At 49.2% G+C, this 18,116-nt stretch overlaps 1 pseudogene; it reads right to left on the bottom strand.

Moving 5' to 3' along the window:
• Window positions 1-15,769: 15,769 nt before the first annotated feature.
• Window positions 15,770-17,621, bottom strand: LOC125516542 (annotated as a pseudogene).
• Between the last annotated feature and the right edge of the window lie 495 nt (window positions 17,622-18,116).

The following is an 18,116-nucleotide window of genomic DNA, read 5'->3' as shown; positions in this document are numbered from 1 at the left end:
CTTACCTGGTGGCCCAGCTGGCCAGCCCACCTGGTGGCCCAGCCCACCAGGGGCAACCCCGTCTTCTACCTCTTGCTAGTAGGCAGAGGAGAAGCCGGGCACGACGCATGCCGCGGCCACGTCTTCCGCCACCTCCTGCTTCTCCCCTCGTCGCCTGGATCGCCCGCAACGTCGCCACGACACCCCGCACCTCTCTCCCTCCCCCTCGCTCTCCCTCCTCCCCTGGATTCCTCCCTCTCCCCACGCCCAAAGCGCCGCCTCACGCCGACGCGGCCACAGCCTCCCTCTCGCCCCTCCTTCGAGTCCACGAGCTCCGCCTCACTGCCGCGCACCTCTACGCCGAACCACATGACCCCGGACGCCCTGAAGCCTCGTCATCGAGCTCATCTTCTCTGCACGGCCGTCGGAGATCGCCACCGCCATGCCTTCTGCTCCAAGCCTCCCCCGAGCCCATGTCGACGCCTCTGCAACCACTGTGAGCTCCTGCATCGGAACCCCCTCTCCCCGAGCTCGATTACGCCCTCTAGTCGTGCCAGCCGTCGTAACTGAGCGCCGCCGTCCGCCATGGTCGTTGCTCTGGCAACCACCGTGCATCTCCGCTCAAGCTTGTGCCTCTGGCGTGCTCCTGGAGCAACGACGAGTCCAACGCAGCCCCTAACTAGCTCTCCCGTGCGCTAGAACCACGCGCCCGCACTTGCCCGAGCTCCGGCCGCCGCCGCGAGCTTCGCTCCGGTGAGCTCCGGCCATCCCCGCTGCTGCTGCATGCCGCCCTGGATGCGGGCGAGCCTCAGCTCCTCGCCCGTGGTCTCCGCCGCCCGAATGGTTGCCGGAGGGCGAATCCCGCGCCCTCCGCCGCGTCTGCTGCCGCCAGCGGCTAAACGCCGGCGCGTTAGCCCCAGTTGACCAGGGGGTTTGACCTCCCCTGGCTCAATGACAGGTGGGGCCGCCCTACTACTAATCTAGATTAGGATTAACTAATCCTAGCTAAATTATCTTAGCCACTGACAGGTGGGGCCCGGCCCTGCTAATTTCTAGTTAGGATTAGTTTAAAAATTAATTAACCTCTGTTAATTAACCATGACACTGACGTGTGGCCCCCACACGTCAGGTTTGACCGGTCAGCCACGGTTGACTTGCTGACGTGGCCACTGTCATGCTGACGCAATTATTCATTTTCTGATATTAAAATAAATCAAGAAATTCCAGAAAATGTTCAAAACTTCAAAAATTCAAAGAAATTCAACCGTAGCTCAGATTGAAATAATTTATATATGAAAAATTATCAGAAAAATTCAATCTATCCATCCGTACCATTTTCATGCATGACAAACCAACCTATACATGTTGTATATGTGAAAACACACTTATGGCATATTTAAGAGCTTATTTTGGAGTTGCATTTGAATCTTTAGTTCATATGGACTTTAACCAAATGAATGCTAGTTGCATTAGCTCAAACTATATCACATCTTCATGCCATATTCATGCATCACATTGTTGCATATGCTTGTGTATTGATTGTTGACACCGTTCCTTCTCGATAGGTACTGCTCCGGAGACCGTTCCAGAGTACCGGTCTGAGGAGCAGTGCTTTCTTTGTTGATCTACCAGGCAAGCAACCCCCCCCCTTGTTCATTCCGATACAATCCTACTCTCTCGCTTCTGCTCTCAGTTATTGCATTAGGACAACAACGATTCAACTGCTACTTTATGCTGCGGTAGTTGAACCCATTCCTCTGCATGACCTGTCATTGCCACAGTAAATAGTTAAAACCCACTAGCATGTGTAGGAGTTGATTGAGCCATGTTGTGTTCTTGCCATGCCATGCCTGCTATTGCTTAAAGTTGTGTCAGGTCTGATTCATCGGGAATGAATTGGAGTGCTATGATATGTTCTAGTGCTGAGAGTTAAGCGTGTGAACACGATTTGGTAAAGGTAGTGGTGAGAGGCCATGTAGGAGTACATGGTGGGTTGTCTCATTGGGACCGTCCTTAAGAAGTGCTGAGTTCTGTGTAAGTTGTCCAATGACTAGCTACTACCACACATTGGGCTCCGGGCGCTCCAAGCTCTCTCGACTTATTAAACTTGATCTCTGTCCAGGAGTTGCAAATAGTTTCTGGTGTTTGTAGGTAGTGCTATTTTTCTACCGAGTGGCACCCGGCAGGGTGGGCTCGGGACAGACTAGGCACAGGTGGCACGGTGTACCAAGTGGCACCCGGATGGTGGGCTTGGGAACCCTGCTCACATCGTTTGGGGCCGTGAGCGACACCCCGGCCGGATCTCCTTGCGGATGGAACCCAAATAGGTGATAAACCTGGACTAGAGTCTTGCGTGGTTAGTCAGGTCGTGGCCGACACCCTCGCCAGGCTTCCGCTTGAAGGTTGCCGAGATACATGACGGGTATATGGTGATAAGTGGTGAGAGCGTGTGTGATGAAGTACACCCCTGCAGGGTTATCATGATCTATTCGAATAGCCGTGTCCTCGGTTATGGACTTCTTGGATGCTTACGTGGTACATAGACAACTTAAAGTGGATACTCTAAAATGCTCAAGACAAGTGTGAGTGCTATGATGGATGGCCTTCTCTTAGGGAGACGAGGATGAATCCATAGTGGTGTATTGATGTGGTGATTAGTGGACTCGTGTGCGCTGCCTCATCTCAAAGAAGTTTCTCGTTGTCGTAGAACAGGATAGCCACTGAGTCAAAGCTGGCTTGCTGCAACTAAACCCCACATTACCTTCTTGATACAAATGCATATATGATAGGATCTTATGTAAGTCTTGCTGAGTACCTTTGTACTCACGTTTGCTCTATTTATGTTTTGCAGATGAGACATCTACCTTACTAGTAGTTCCGCTTGGACTTCGACGAGTAGCTTGTTACCTCAGCTACGATCTTGTACCTTTGGGAGGGTCTTGTAGATAGTTGGGCTTCACAGCCCTTTTCTTTTGTAGTTGTCTGTACTCAGACATGTAATGCTTCCGTTGCTTGTATGCTCTGAATGATGGGTCATGTGACCCCTGTTTGTATTTATGCTATGCGGCTCTTCTGAGCCTTTATCTATATGAGTTTGCGTTATGTTGTGATGCCATGTTGTACAACACATACTTGCATGTTATGCGTACGGGTGACGTGTATGGCTATGTGTGGGATCCGACAATCTAGTTGTTTATCCTTTGTAGTCTCTCTTATGGGGAAATGTAGTCTAGTGCTTCCTTGAGCCATAGTAGTCCGCTACAGCCCGGTTCACCGGAGTCCTGCTAGCCCAGCACTACTGCTCAGGACATTTGACTGGCCGGCATGTGTTCCACTTCGTTCCTGTGTATGTCCCTTCGGGGAAATGTCACGCGGTGACAACCGGAGTCCTGCCTAGCCTGCTACAGCCCGGGTTCCCCGGAGTCCTGTTAGCCCAGTGCTACAGCCCGGATTCACACGCTGCTGACCGACACGCTCGATGTGAATCATGTATGCCTGTTCCCATAGGTTAGTGTCGCTTTGGGTTCACGACTAACCATGTCGGCCCGGGTTCTCTGTCATATGGATGCTAGCGACACTATCATATACGTGAGCCAAAAGGCGCAAACGGTCCCGGGCCATGGTAAGGCGACACCGGTGGGGATACCGTGCGTGAGGCCGCAAAGTGATATGAGGTGTTACATGCTAGATCGGTGTGACTTAGAATCGGGGTCCCGACAACTATGTACTGATAAATCAGAACTCGTGCATTTCCATCAAATTCTATAAGTTTCGTGTGTGCGCTTCTACAAATCTGAAATACTTTTCCAATTATACTAGTACCGATGCAATTACCTAAAAACGTTGAAGAAAAATTCTATAAGTTTGGTGTGTGTGCTACTACAAATCTAAACTTCTTGTCCAGTCATTCTAGTACTGATGAAGATCGAGTTGACTGAAATAATGTAGTCGATTCCTGAGACCCTTACTAGTCCTATATATATAAGTTGTGCCTGATAGCCATACATGACTTTTCTCTTTGTTGCCTACTTGTTTTTGTAATATTCTTTGAACTTATTTAGGCGATATATTTGGACCTTTGCCTCGTCAGTACAACAGCACGCTACCCAGCCGGTCACGAGAAGAGGTACGTGCAGGCCCCTTGTGCTCTATCCTCGATCCGCCTCAGTCATCTCCCTCTCATCCTCTCTCTGCTTTGTGTGTGTGTGCAGGGAGTGGGAGCAGATAGAGCGGGGGAGTGGGATGCCCTTCCATGGTGAATTCATAGGCATCTTCCATGGAGATTGTGAGCTTTGCTTGAGGATTTATGTTGTTGGTCTGTCCACTGTAGTTCGATATTACTCTGTAACTTCAGATATATCACCTAAATAAGTAATGATTTGCATCGGATTTCTTCAGAATCCTGTAAAGTTTAGATATATCACCTAAATATCGTTAGTGCAAGTTTTAAAATTCCATAAGTTTCTATATATCATAAAGAAAAATTGATGAGTCACCATCCGCTTTATATTCATCTTCTCTGTAGCACAAGTAGCAATGGGGCTGACTGAGAGTGATCCCTGAACCATTTCATTAAAGGCCATGGTTTCCAATAATGCCAATGCTAATCCTTGAACCATCCTGTCCTCTATACAGATTGAGAGATTAACATATCAATGGAAGTTTGTTCTCAAAACTGAAATTGTTCTGCATGTACTAACAGATTAGTTGTTAATTATTGGAGTGCTTCGTTCTTGCAGAATAAAAATATTATGTATGCATTGCTTCTTGGCCCAGCTGAGAGAAACCTCGTGTTAAAAAGTATAAAAGCAATTTTGAAGCAATTCCCAGTGTCTTTAGAAGCATTCATGGTTAAAAAGCAATGACTACCTCCTCCGTTCGAGTTGAGAACTGTTCATCGTCCAAGTTGAGCACTAGGTGTCGTCCAAGTTTAAAGAGGGTTGTATGCAAGTACAGAAGTTTGTTTTAGTGAGAAAAGGCGGCGTGTTCACAATATTCTGTATGATTCATTTGTTCAACCTTAGAACTTAGCGATATTCAGTATATTTTTCTATGATGAAGGCACACATGAAGTCATGTGCAGTGGTTATACGCCTAGTGTTTCAAAGATTCGTATTTTGTTTCTTCAAATGTGTTGTGCGCCTGTTTGATGAGGTAAAACAAAGTAAAATAGTGAATATGGAATTAAAGACACTTGGAAGTACAAATGTAAAAATAAATAAGTTCTAATTCTCGACAGGTAGGAAGTTTGGAGAAGAAAACATATAAGTTTTAAAAAGAAGGGAATGGTAAAAATGTAAGTCCGTTCAACTATATAAACCATAAAGGTACGATAGTGATTACACCGTCAGTAAAGATAAGGATGAGAAAGAAAATTAAAAAATAAAACTAAAAGAACATCGAGTGATTATTTTTTAAGAAGTACAAACTCTCTAGTACCATAAGTACCATAAAATTAAAATTAAAAATTGCATCTGTTCTTACTCAAGGGACAATAAATTTGCAAAAAAAAATTGTACCAGTAAATGTTCGGAGGAAAAAAGCAACTTAATAAATGGAAAAACGATAAGTTCACAACTTCAAAAGTTGTGTGTTCAAACATGACGTCTCAGATAAGTTTGGAAAAAAGCTCAAACAAAAGAAAAACCCACGGAAATTCAAATGGTAAAAGTCCAAGTTGCGAAACGCGAGAAGTTCAAAACATCATTGCAAAAAAAATGAGTTCAAAAAAAGAAACACACAAAACATATTGTTTTAAAATAAATATCATTCAGCTCAATGAAATAAACCATGCAAGTTCGAGGACTATGATACCGTAAACCATCGAAAAGTTATGAGAAAAAGGCGTACCCAAAAAAGTGTAAATTTTAGTCTACGAAACACGCTCAGCACAAACACATATGGACATCAGTTCCAGTACTCTGTTTTTTCTGACGGGAAAGCAACACGAAGGGTCTCACCATATTTCAAATTAGTCTTCACCAGTTGCGAATTTGAGGAAACGTTCAACATGACTAAGTTTCATATTTCGATAGCTCTGTGTAGACGTTGAACTGAAATCTTTGACCTCTATGAAAGTTTCGCATTTGACAATTCTTTGTGAAATTTTGTTGCACACCTACCACGAAAGTTTCCCTGAATATGAGCTGCCATTTTATAGCTCGTATGGTGCTGAGTCTCATGTCAAATACAGTAGTAACTACCGTTAGCCCCTGATCAAATACTACTACTATAGTAGCTCCACCAGCAATAACATAGTGCGAGATAATTAATTAGCAACGGAATCTCCTCAGCTCCCATTTCATGTTCCATTTTAGGTTCATGAATTTTGGAACAGTCCTTCCTGTAAATTGCACTTTAAGCACAGAAGATTCAGCTTCAGCCGCTCTTTAGATTCTGCCATATGTCGCCAACTCTATGGTTCCTGCTAGCAACACTAGCCTGGAACCTCTTCTTGGCATCTTACATAAGATAAATGAACAAATTCAGACATGCCGTGAGATGGCCAAGATTATGGTGCAGGCTCTAGTTCATGCAGAACTAGATGACCTTTCCTGTATTGTGCAGAAAAGACAGAGCATAGAGACTGATCTTTGAGAGACGTCAAGGATGGGCACATGGGCAACATGGCTACAATTGCCACCGACTGAGGTGAACCTGGACGGACGGTGGTGGTGGTGGCCACCGCCCCCTCCCACTCCGGCGGGACCTGCTCTGCCCTTCCCTTCCTAAGATGGCAAGGTAAACGAAATCAGTTGAGTGGTCACTCAATCCTTTCAACCACATCATAGATCGGCGCCTTGCCACTAGTACAAAGGGGAAGGAGGAGGAGGAGGGGAGCGGAACACGGCGACTCCACCAGCAGCTCGACCCGCCCCCCGGCTGGAAATGGTGGCCTCCCCCTCGGCCCTCGCTCTCCCCCACCACGCGGGTATTCCTTGTGCCTTCGCTTGAGTTCTCTCTGCTGATTTCTCGCTTGGTGCTACTTGTAGGTGGTAGCTTCTTCGTCCGTGCTGCTGGCGCTGAGTCGGACGCCGGCGCCACGCGTGGCCGCCTTCTCCTCCGGCCAGCTCTGCGCGTGCTCTTGGGGCGCGCTGCACCCTCTACGGCCGGAGCTCGCTGCGGACCCTCCTCGCCTCGGCGCCGCCCGCTGCAGGGCGCCTCTGCTCCAGCTTAGCGCATGTACGCACCCACGCCACACTTCTCTCCACCATACGAGCTCCAGTGGTAGCGCCGCCGCCGTCGCCCGTGCCCCGGCGCCCATCACCGCCACTGGGGTATGGATTGGGTTGCCAGGAGGGAGGCGGGCGGGTGCAGGGATCCGCCACAAGTAGCTGGCTCAACGGGGAGAGAGAGGAGGGGGCTCTTATTTGCTCTTTTAATAAAAAATGATCAGTTCAACGAAATGACGGAATCAATACAACCGCTCGGATTCATCAGTTCAAGAAGGGTAACAGAATAATATTCTGTTACGCGTAACAGAATAGCCCAGATGTATATATATATATATATATATATATATGGCTTTTGCACAGCATCTCCATCATCATTATCGGTACATCCTACGCAGGTTAGTTAGGATGCACTTGATCCCAGGAAGGTATCTATCCTTCAAACCAGAGGAGTGCTTCAAACTAACAACAGTACATAATATCCAACAAAAGAGGGTCGTCCTACAGCAGCAGAATACATGGCTCAGTCTAGATATCAGCACGAATCAAGTTGTGCATATTTGCTATTGGCATGAACCACATCGCCGCATGTCGGGTTTGCAAAAGCCATCCATCGCATGGAAGCTTGATGCCATTCACACACTGAAGATTATCTGGCAACAAGCTATGTCGATGAATCACTGGATATGGTGATTCATGAAACCCATGGTATGATTTGTAAACACAGCCCCCCCTCGCGAATGGAAGTTGCATAGCACAATAATCATTGCCGGTGATATGATCGATGATTGGTTGGATGATCGGATAGTTGAGGCCGAGGAACAAGGAGTGGTTGCCGAGGCTGTAAACCCGCCTCCAGTTGAATACGCCTGGCCCAATGGAGCTGGGATCTTTCTCAAACACGAAGCAGCCATAGCCATCAATGTCACGAACGCCCCACACATTATACTGCATGTGGTTTGATGTAATGGTTTGGTCAATTTGGTACGTGCGAATGAGCATCAAATGACCGCCATCAGCTGAACGAGCGATAAACCACCACCCATCGGCTGGTATGATTCCAGGTCCTGGAATCATGAAGGCCAGCGCATTTGCGTCTGCTGCAACAATTCAAATTGGAGACCAAAAGGACAAAAATAAACAATCATGTTCAGAGTATGTGTGGAATTAAGATTATTATAACAGTGACACATATCATAGACAGAGACTTGCAATGCCGTGGTCATAATCATGCCCCAAGTTAAAAAAATAAGCCAATGGCTTTCATATTCTAGCAATATGTCATGGTTCAAACATCATGTAACAATGAGAGGAAAACAGCTATGACAGCGCCTACTCATATTCTACCATAGCACTTACTACTACTGTTCTCATATCAACTCTAAGCAATAACATGCGTTGTTATAAAAATCTTGTAAACGAGAGTAACATATAGAAATCATGATGTTATGCTCATAATATGTATTCTAACAATCATTAGATGCCAATTGTTCTCATATCAACTCTAACAATAACATGTGTGGTCATAAAAATCTAGGAAATGAGAGGAACATATAGCAACGATGTGGTTATAGACATGCTATGCATTCTAAATTTGTAACAAATGAACATGCAGTCGTATTCATAAGGTAAAGATGAGATGAGATAGAACAATTACACGATGATAGATTCCACCAATATAGGTAGCCAATCTGTGCGTCGACCGCGTAAACGATGCCATCATGCACTATAGCATCAGATAGAAATGTTTCCTCAACAGGATTGATGATGAGCCATAACCATGTATGGCGACCGGATTCCAGATAGACTAATCCCTTGTTGAACAAGGCAATGAGCTTGTAATCCATGTAGTCTTCTGATGGTGTGGGCACTTCGCAGATTACAGCTTTCTGCAAACACAGGTCGAGCCAAAAGCTTGACGCGTCTTGTGCGTAGTAGGCAGGAGTGTCCGGAGGGCCGCGAGGCTCGATGGCGGCGGTATCCAATGATGGAAGGGTGATCTCTCGCTGGGTGTATATATCCACGAGATGCCACGGACTACCGGTGTGGTGGATGAGAACGATCCAGTTGGCCTTCATGCCTGCCCAGTAGTGGCCGCGCATGAAGGACAGGTGGACGGGTTGTGGTAGCATGTCGAGGGGCACCACGGCAACCTCCGTAGGATCGTCAAGTCGATGTATGGGCCACCTTCGAGGATCGGGCATCAGCAAGCAGGGTGTCTTGAAAATAGCCGGCCGGTTGCAGACAAGTAGACGGTACAAAGACACCGAGCATGCGGCCAGACGGACGGTGCTAAGTAGGTCCATACGACTACAGATCTGCTCCAAGAGAACATCGGGGAGGGAATTCCAATCGCGGCTCTGCGTGTCAGTCGGTTCGGCCATTGGGGTTTTTGGTGCCTGCGAGCCAGCGGGGAAGTGGATTCGGGCGGGCGAGCGAAGAAGCTTCTCCTCGTGTGGCCGAGCAGTGAGCGGGGGGATATGGTACGCGTGAGCTACCAAGGAAGATGGCGCGGGCGGGCGAGCAGTGAGCGGGGGTAAATGGTATGCGGCCGACGATGGGGAAGAGAGGAGGAAGAAGAAGAGAGGAGGGAGAAGAGTGGAAGACGGGGAAGAAGGTGCATTCAATATCAATTCTACTACTCCCTCCGTCTAGGTGTGTAAGTCACCTTACGAAAACCAAATAATCCCAAAACACTTAGGCACCGTACATTAACTCCCTTCTCATTTTTTGTTTTGTGGCATATCAACCAATAAGATATGTGGGCTGTGCATGCTTTCAACGAATTGAGACTACCAAACATAACCGACTGATTTAGTAACACCAACACGCTGGTTCAGCTTATTAATTACGTGTCCCATCTGCTGCAGTGTGTATTGTCACTTCACTGCGAAGACTAGTGGAATAGTTCTCTCTGACCGAGATGGGAAATAAATGGATCGCGAGGACTTCCTTTCTACAGTATCCCTATGCCTCTACGCTCACTTCACTCATTTTTCTCCGTACCTAGTCACTTGTTGAAATCTATAGCCAAATGGACATATCAATGGGAGGGAGTAAGCCCCATGCATGCATGCATTCATGCAACATGCAACACTCACACGTACACATGGACGCATGCAACACTCACGCACCCATGCGGCACACATCACACGACGCAACACACACGCTCACGCTCAAGTGCTCAACCTACTCCCTACGTCCGTGAAAGACTATACATTTAGAGATTTACACATTGACCAGGGCATAATTAACGCCCAAAAGTAGCAGACTCATGTGTGCATGCGACCATTGAGATAAGAAGATTAAATGAAGGCCGTTGCATGCTGTAATTAAGGATAGACATGTAGCCTATACCTACAGCACAAGTTGGTGCATTAGTCAATCAATATCGATTTAGATTAAAGGCTAAACACATTGGAAGTGTAGATGTACATCATGTAGTACACTCTTTGTTGGAAGACCGAGGGAGGACACATGCATGCACTCACATACACAGCCAGGGCGGTTCGCGCGCAAGGGTTGGACTCGTGTCGCGCCCGCGTAAAATTTTGTTTAACTGATTTCTTTACTCTGCCAACTGACAGGTGGGACCCAGAAACCAGGTGACAATTTAACCAGTCAACAAAATGCCACGTCGACTATGTGGCCGGTTAGTAGGGTGCAATACGGTGCTCTACGATGAGCTAGTGATCGCATAATCGCCACAAAACTATATATAGTGACCGTAAAGAGCATACTGTTACACACGTTGATCGCCAGTGTATTTTTCTTGTTTCAAATTAAGCCATATTAATTGGAAAGGACGCAGTATGGACTACTACTAGTAGTACTAGTACTGCTTTGATGTGTCCCGTCAACTCGCCAAATGAGGAGAAGCTTGCTTACTACGCCTCTCCCTCGCCCACGTGCGCGGTGGTTCGCAGGACAAGGAGAGGGTTTTGACTACAACGCCCTCTCCCTCTCCCTCTCCCTCTCCCTCGCTCTCGCCCTCGCGGTGGACATGCATCAGTTCAATCGGTGTCAGATTGCCAGAAGCATATTGTACTGTAGTATCATCATTGTTGGACCTTCCGAAGAGGCGAAGAGCCAAGTGCAAGGTTCACACGAGTACGAACTGTTGAACCTCCCGAAGAGGCAAAGAGCCAAGCGCAAGGTTTTATAGGAGTTGTCGTCCTAGTAGGAGTGTACTAGTACAACTATAGCGAACGGTGCTACTGTATGATGCCGCCACATCACGTATATCCAAAGCTGTGCCACCTTTTTTTCTCAAAGAGCGTGTTGGAGCCCGTGCAACAACCACACAAGTTGCACGTACACATAACACATTTACTAGTAATAAATTCTAAAGGACAAATGCCAGTATGCCACACAAGTTCATCTCCAACTCATGTGATAAATTTGTGCACGAATAGTCTACGTATATTCACAGCGCTACCGTCCACAATTACCGTACTCCACATACACGTTATAGATGGGCTACATGTCCTCCTCCAGGTTCTAGTCCTATGTGTTCTTCATGGATGGCATGATCCATAGCGGTGGGCAACGGGAATCATTGTCGCAGCTTTCTAGTCCGGTTCCACACGATGGAGACTCATCCAAGCTGAAGCGGCATAAATCAGGGATAGCGTGTCCCAGCATGTCGTTCATCCGGCGGTGCGCACTGAAGACACAACCATGCTTCATGAATGGCAGGCCTTCCGTGTCGTGCACGGAAGGTGGCACCCGCTTCACAATGGGGTAGCTGTCCCCGATGAAAAGCGAGTACTCTCCAAGAGTGTTGCTCGGCACCCACGTAGCATGACGGGGGGTCGAACTCGGCGCCGTTCATCTGGTACACGCGGCATCCCAGATCTGGACACATGGTGACATACATAGTCAAGGTCCATGCATAATAATGTTGTACTCAAATGTGGCGGTCAGTAATACTGTGTAGCAAATAGTACTACTCCGGTATAGAGGAAGTAAAATAACCGGCTTATTATATATAGCCACTCTTGGCTACATGGATGAGATAGTAAGACATGGAAAAAAAATGGTGGCAGCTAGTGGGTTCAAGTCTTCAAGGGCCTAGCTAGCTATACACGTCCTCCAAGGTAAAAAGTACTCCTACCAGTACTACAAAGTATACTACTAGTGCAACAATGAAAGAGAAGGCGAGAGGGTTAAAAAATGGAATACCTGGGTAGATGGTGATGGTCCGATCGTGGTAGATTATGTGACCATGTTGCACATCAGTGGTACCATGGGTAACGACTGCTAAGATAGTTGATCCCAATATGCCAAAGTCAGCTATAAGGTTCTAGGTTAGACCGAATCACGGATGCAAATGCACATCCAGGATCAGCGATCTTATTTTGATCGGGGGATGACTAGTCCCTGCAAAATAATGGAGTACCGTTAGGGATGCAAATGATGGTTTGTGCATTCCGTTTGTAATCTCCCGTACCGTAGGATGTCAACCAGATGAAACAAGTCCCCTGGCTTGTCACTGCGAAGATGCGGCCTAGATGGTGCACGACGTCTTCAAACGTGTAGGGGTACAAATCCGCCGCCGCCAACATGCGCCAGCCTCTGCCGTTACTGCCTCCTGCATTGATGGCAATCCTTATGTCGAACACCGCGATGAGATAGTAATCGTCGTAGCCGCGTGGCTTTGTCGGCGGGTCCGCAATTTCTATCTTCTTCAATCTCATGCAGGCATCATCATACGTATTCTTGCCCAGCCAGTCCGGAAGGCCGATCCCAATGGTGGAGAAGGGGTCTAACGGAATGGCCGCACTGCTGTGGATGTTGTGCAAAATGATGGTGGTATCCGGCCGGAGGTATGCAAGCCAATCTTCGTTGGCACTGACCCAGACCTATATATAAGACGGTGGGCAGCGGAGAAATTACGGGATGGAAATGGAATAACTATGTACTACATGATCAAACTCCATTACTGACCTGCTCATCGGACAAAATCTGACTACCTCTCAACGTCGGCAAGTCTAGCAGAGTCAACGTGCAACCATGGCCAGGGAGCGGTGGACTGTTCGAAAGATTGTCCCATAGAAGAACCTTCTCCTCGAGGATGCATGGAAGACCAACAAGCATGGCCTGTTTAAGCAGCGTCTTGAAAAAGTTGGTGCAGGAAGCACCGAGTCTTGCGGCGGTGAGGACGTCGGAGCGGCGTGCGATTTCTCCCACAGGATCGTTGTCCAAGGTCTCCCAGCCCCGACGAGGAGGAGAACCGCCTGGCGAATCCATGGGAGCAGCGGCGAACTTCCTTCTCTTCGGGGGGAGGGGAACTGGCGAGGAGGAGATAAGAGCGTAGTAACCACAGGGCCTCGTCCCTTCCAACTGTAGATCGTTCCTCAGCGAAGGGGTGAGACTATTATTTACTAGTACTCCCTCCGATTCTTTTTACTCTGCGCATAAGAGCAGACCCGGATACCAAGGCAGGGGCTCGCTGCATGCTTTATGGACGGAAATACCCCTGGTGCATGGATGGGAGGAGTTAGCAGCTATAAATGCCCCATGCAGCCCATTGGTTGTCCGCCCGCGTTCTCCTCTCTCTGCATGCTGCATGGATGTCCCCCTCTCTCTCACATGACTGCATGCGGTGGCGCTGGCCTATGAGAAGCTCGCGTGGAGATAGCAATCTTCCCTCCAGAAGTGATTTTTTTGAAAGAAAGGGATTATGGAATGTTATGGCACTAGTAAGAAATTTTTGGCACTAGGTAGTAGTTTTTAGCGTGGATTAAGAAATTTTGGGTATTTTTTTGCTATTTTTTGTACACGCCAACTAATGTCAAAAAACGTCTTACATTATATGACGGAGGAGTACGTACTTGTACTGTAACAGTACTAGTACTACTTTCTCAACTAGTAGTGCGATGTACTGTACTTCTAGTCTAGTTTAGTATAGTGCACCAGTTTTGAACTCTTGAATCTCAGGGCCAAGGAGCTACAGTTGGAAGTTGAGGGTACTACTGTTCTCTAGAACCATCGCTGTACTATCAATGTAGGGGAAGTACACCAGCGTAGTGACCTAGTGGGTACTCTCGGTGCTCTATTCAGCCGCTCCTCTCACATAGCTGGCCTACTCAGCCGCTCTTCTCACGCACACACTAACAGCCTGTTTATCAGCGACGGTTACTGCAGGAACAGAACATTTGAGTTATTTGATACAGCGAGACTAGGCTTTTCGCTTCCATTTGTGAAGGTGTAATGGATCTCGTCGAACTTTGTTAGTAGTTCCTTCTTTACTGCAGCTGCTGCTCGCTTCTCGCCGCCACAGGCAGTCGCTGCCCCAGCAGCTAGCGTTGCGTACTTCTGCTGCTGGCCGCCGCCGTTGCATACCCAATGGTGTCAGAGTTGACGAAAAAACAGAAAACCTCAGCGAGAAATTTTGAGGAAAGAAAATTTTCAGAGAAAAAACAAGGAAAGAAAAAACGATCTCAACACCTCAGAGAGAAAATTTGAGAAACAAAAATTTACAGAGAGAAAATACGAGGAAAGACTCAACACCAAACAACCGAGGATCCTTGCATAGTCGCCGACCTTCATCCCCAAAGTCTCAGCCCATGCCGGATCTGCAGTGACCGGCTCGCACCCGAATCCATCGATGTTCTTGTGCGGGGTAGGAGGTCGAATCCGTCGCCGGCTGGAGGTGATATGGCAGCGGAGCTTCGTCCGGAGGGGCGGCAACGAGTGGGTGGTAGTGTGGGCACGAGTGACTGGTAGGTCGAGGATGAGGCACACATTTCGCCGGAACAGGGAGCTCAAGAAGTTTAGACCTCGGAGAGATGAAGTGGGGAACGGAAAGAGGATGAGGAAGAGACGGAAAGAGGATGAGGAAGAGGAACAGTGGACAGGCGGGGTAGATATGCTGCAGAGTGTGGTGGCCTTCAATGCGGCAGTGTGGGCCATTGATAGAACATAACCAATCTTACAGGTGGGGCCAGCTCGTAGGAGACCACATGCATATACGAGATGTTTACGAACAAGTGCTTCATGGATACAAAGATTAATACAGCGCATTGAATTGGATCGGTCCGAATCTAAATGGGCAGCTATGGTACAAATGTGCATGGGTGGAGCACCTCGGTGCTCCAGTGTAATTTCTTATGCATATGACACTAGTTTAAGTTATTACCTTCATAGTGCAAAGTAACCTAGTAATAGTGGCATAAATGACTTCATTTATTAGCTTGTAGACTCATCTTTTTCTCGGAAAACGCTATGTTACAGTAACAGTTTTGCTAAAGCACATCTAGATGTGTCATAAGTATTGCACAGCTAAATCCTATGGCATTGATCTTACGTCGAGATTTGTGTGGATAATTTATTTTTTCTTTTTTTTCCTCTTTATATTTGATTCACTCACTTAGATGTGCAATAGCTAGGTTTGCCCTAGACACCCGTAACAGTGATCTAAACACCTCTTTCCTCATTAACTATATGCCACATAAGCAAAATTATCTTGGAGTGTGTTATGTTACTATCTAACTTACTTCCACTATGACTAGCCTAAGAACAGATAGTGAATTTCTTTTGAATATAGCTGAAAAATAAACCAGTCCAACTATATATATTAGCATAACTGAAGATTTATCACGGCTGACAGGGACTTAACCTGACTTATCATGGGGATTGCATATTATCCATCAATGCAATGCACCATCACATAAATGCTAGACAGAAATTACAAAAGAAATTATTATACCGATGGCACTGTGTCGATCGCGCGGCTAAATGCGTGGACGAAGGGAAAGGGAAAAGCTAGCTAGCGCCAGCAGCTCACAGATTGTAGCCGCCTGCGGTAGCAGGTTTGGTCGCGGCATCGGCGGCGGCGGCCTTGTAGCCGGATTTGCCATCTGCGGGCTTGGTAGCCGCTTCCGCAGCGGGCTCGGCAGCGGCATCGGCAGCGGGCTTGGCAGCAGACTTGGTAGCGGATTCTGCTGCAGGCTCGGGAGCGGCTTCGGCCTTGGCCTTGTAACCGGATTCATCAGCCGCGGGCTTGGTAGCGGCTTCGGCAGCGGGCGCGGTTGCGGCTTCGGCAGCTGGCGCGGCAGCGGGCTCGGCAGCGGATTTATCGGCGGCTTCGGCAGCTGGCGCGGCAGCGGGCTCGGCAGCGGATTTATCGGCGGCTTCGGCAGCTGGCTCGGCAGCGGATTTGTCGGCGGCCTTGTAGCCGGCTTCTGCGGCGGGCGCGGTAGCAGTTTCGGCGCCATCCTTGGTGGCATCGGCAATGGTGGTGATGGACTTCGCCAAGGCGTCCGCGACGTCGGTGTCCTTAGCCTCGGGCTTGGAGGTGGCGGCGGAGTCGACGGCCTTTTTGAACGCCGCGTCGAGATCGGAGGTCGTCTTGCTCCCGTCGTAGCCGGGGCCCATCTGGTCCTTGATGGCCTTGTTGAGGGCGGCTTGGAACACGAGGATCCTGTCGGCTTTCGGAGCTTCTTTGGCAGCAGCGGAGGCTAACTTGATGACCTTGTCGAGCTTCTTGATGACCTGCGTCGCGCCGGCCGTGGCCTTCATGCCTCCGGCAACCACCTCCTCGATGGCTGGCTTGATGGCGTGGGCGTCCAGGGTGGCGGCAATGAAGCGGAGGGCCTCCGTGAGGGTGAGTACCAAGCAGGAGAACTTTTCCTGCGCGTTGGTGGCGGCGACGGCGGAGTTGTACGCTATCTTGAAGGCGCGGTCGATCATGGCGATGAATTTGGCACTCATGCCGGCGAGGCACTGCTTGATCTCCCTGTTGAAGGCGGCGTCGAACACCGAAAACTTGTCGTCGGGCGCCGCCGCGTTGGCCGCGTCCAGAGCCTTCTTGAACGCTTGGTTCACCTTCTCGATGAACTTCTGCTCGACGGTCGTCGCCTTCCCCTCCCCGGCCGGCACCTTGACCTTAGTGCCATCGGCGGCGGGCTGCTCGGCCGGCGTAGTGTCAGTGTAGCCCGCCGCGTCCTTGTCGGGCGTTCCCCCATCAGCGGGAGTGCTGGCGGCGGCCTCGGTCGGCGTCCCCGCCTCGGCGGGCGCGCTGGCAGCGGCCTCGGTCGGCGTCCCCCCCTCAGCGGGCGTGCTGGCGGCGGCCTCGGCGGGCGTGCTGGCTGAGGACTCGGCCGGCGTAGAGTCAGTGTAGCCTCCCGCCTTCTTGGCGGGCGTCGCCGCCTCGGCGGGCGTGCTGGCTGAGGACTCGGCCGGCGTAGAGTCAGTGTAGCCTCCCGCCTTCTTGGCGGGCGTCGCCGCCTCGGCGGGCGTGCTGGCTGAGGAATCGGCCGGCGTAGAGTCAGTGTAGCCTGCCGCCTTCTTGGCGGGCGTGCTGGCGGCGGGCTCAGCCGGCCTCGCGGCCTCGGAGGGCGTGGCGGGTGCGTAGCCGCCGGATTCGGGCCTGGAAGCAGCAACGGCGGGCGCAGCCACGAGGGCGGACAGCAGGAAGAGCGCGATCACGGCGGCCTTGTGCTGCTGCTGCCGCTGAGGTGCCATTGCAAGCTAGCTGCTGGATGGAGCAGATGTCCGTGGAGGGAGGAAGAGGATCGGTAGCTCTGGGTGGTCTGATGTCCATGATCGCTAGCTTTTTATACAGCACAGAGACCGCCCGGGCAACGAGAGAGCTTCGCGCGCGAGCCGCGACCATGATCGACCACGAGAGGTGGCCAGGTGGGTGATCGAGAGGCCATGAGCACGAGAGCTGCGCGCGCAGGCCGCGATCGAGGACCGGCTGATGGTACTTGCATGAGGCCATGCATCACAGCTTCCGCTCGCTCGCTCGTCGCCACCATCTTCTTCCGATTACTTTCTGGATTTAGACTAACTCTATATATAGGATTAATCAAGACTTTGTTTGTTCCAGTTACCTTTTTTTAGGATGAACACGGTTACTTTCTTGATCGAATGGGAAGCTTATACAGGAATAACAAAAATGTCATGAGCGTTTAATAGCCACCAGGAATGTTATTCAGGTTAAAACAAAAAAAATTC

This window comes from Triticum urartu, chromosome 6 (assembly GCF_003073215.2).
Source record: "Triticum urartu cultivar G1812 chromosome 6, Tu2.1, whole genome shotgun sequence".
In the NCBI taxonomy this organism is placed as follows: domain Eukaryota; kingdom Viridiplantae; phylum Streptophyta; class Magnoliopsida; order Poales; family Poaceae; genus Triticum; species Triticum urartu.
The sequence above is the reverse complement of the archived record's forward strand: the minus strand, read 5'-3'. Positions and strand labels throughout refer to the sequence as shown.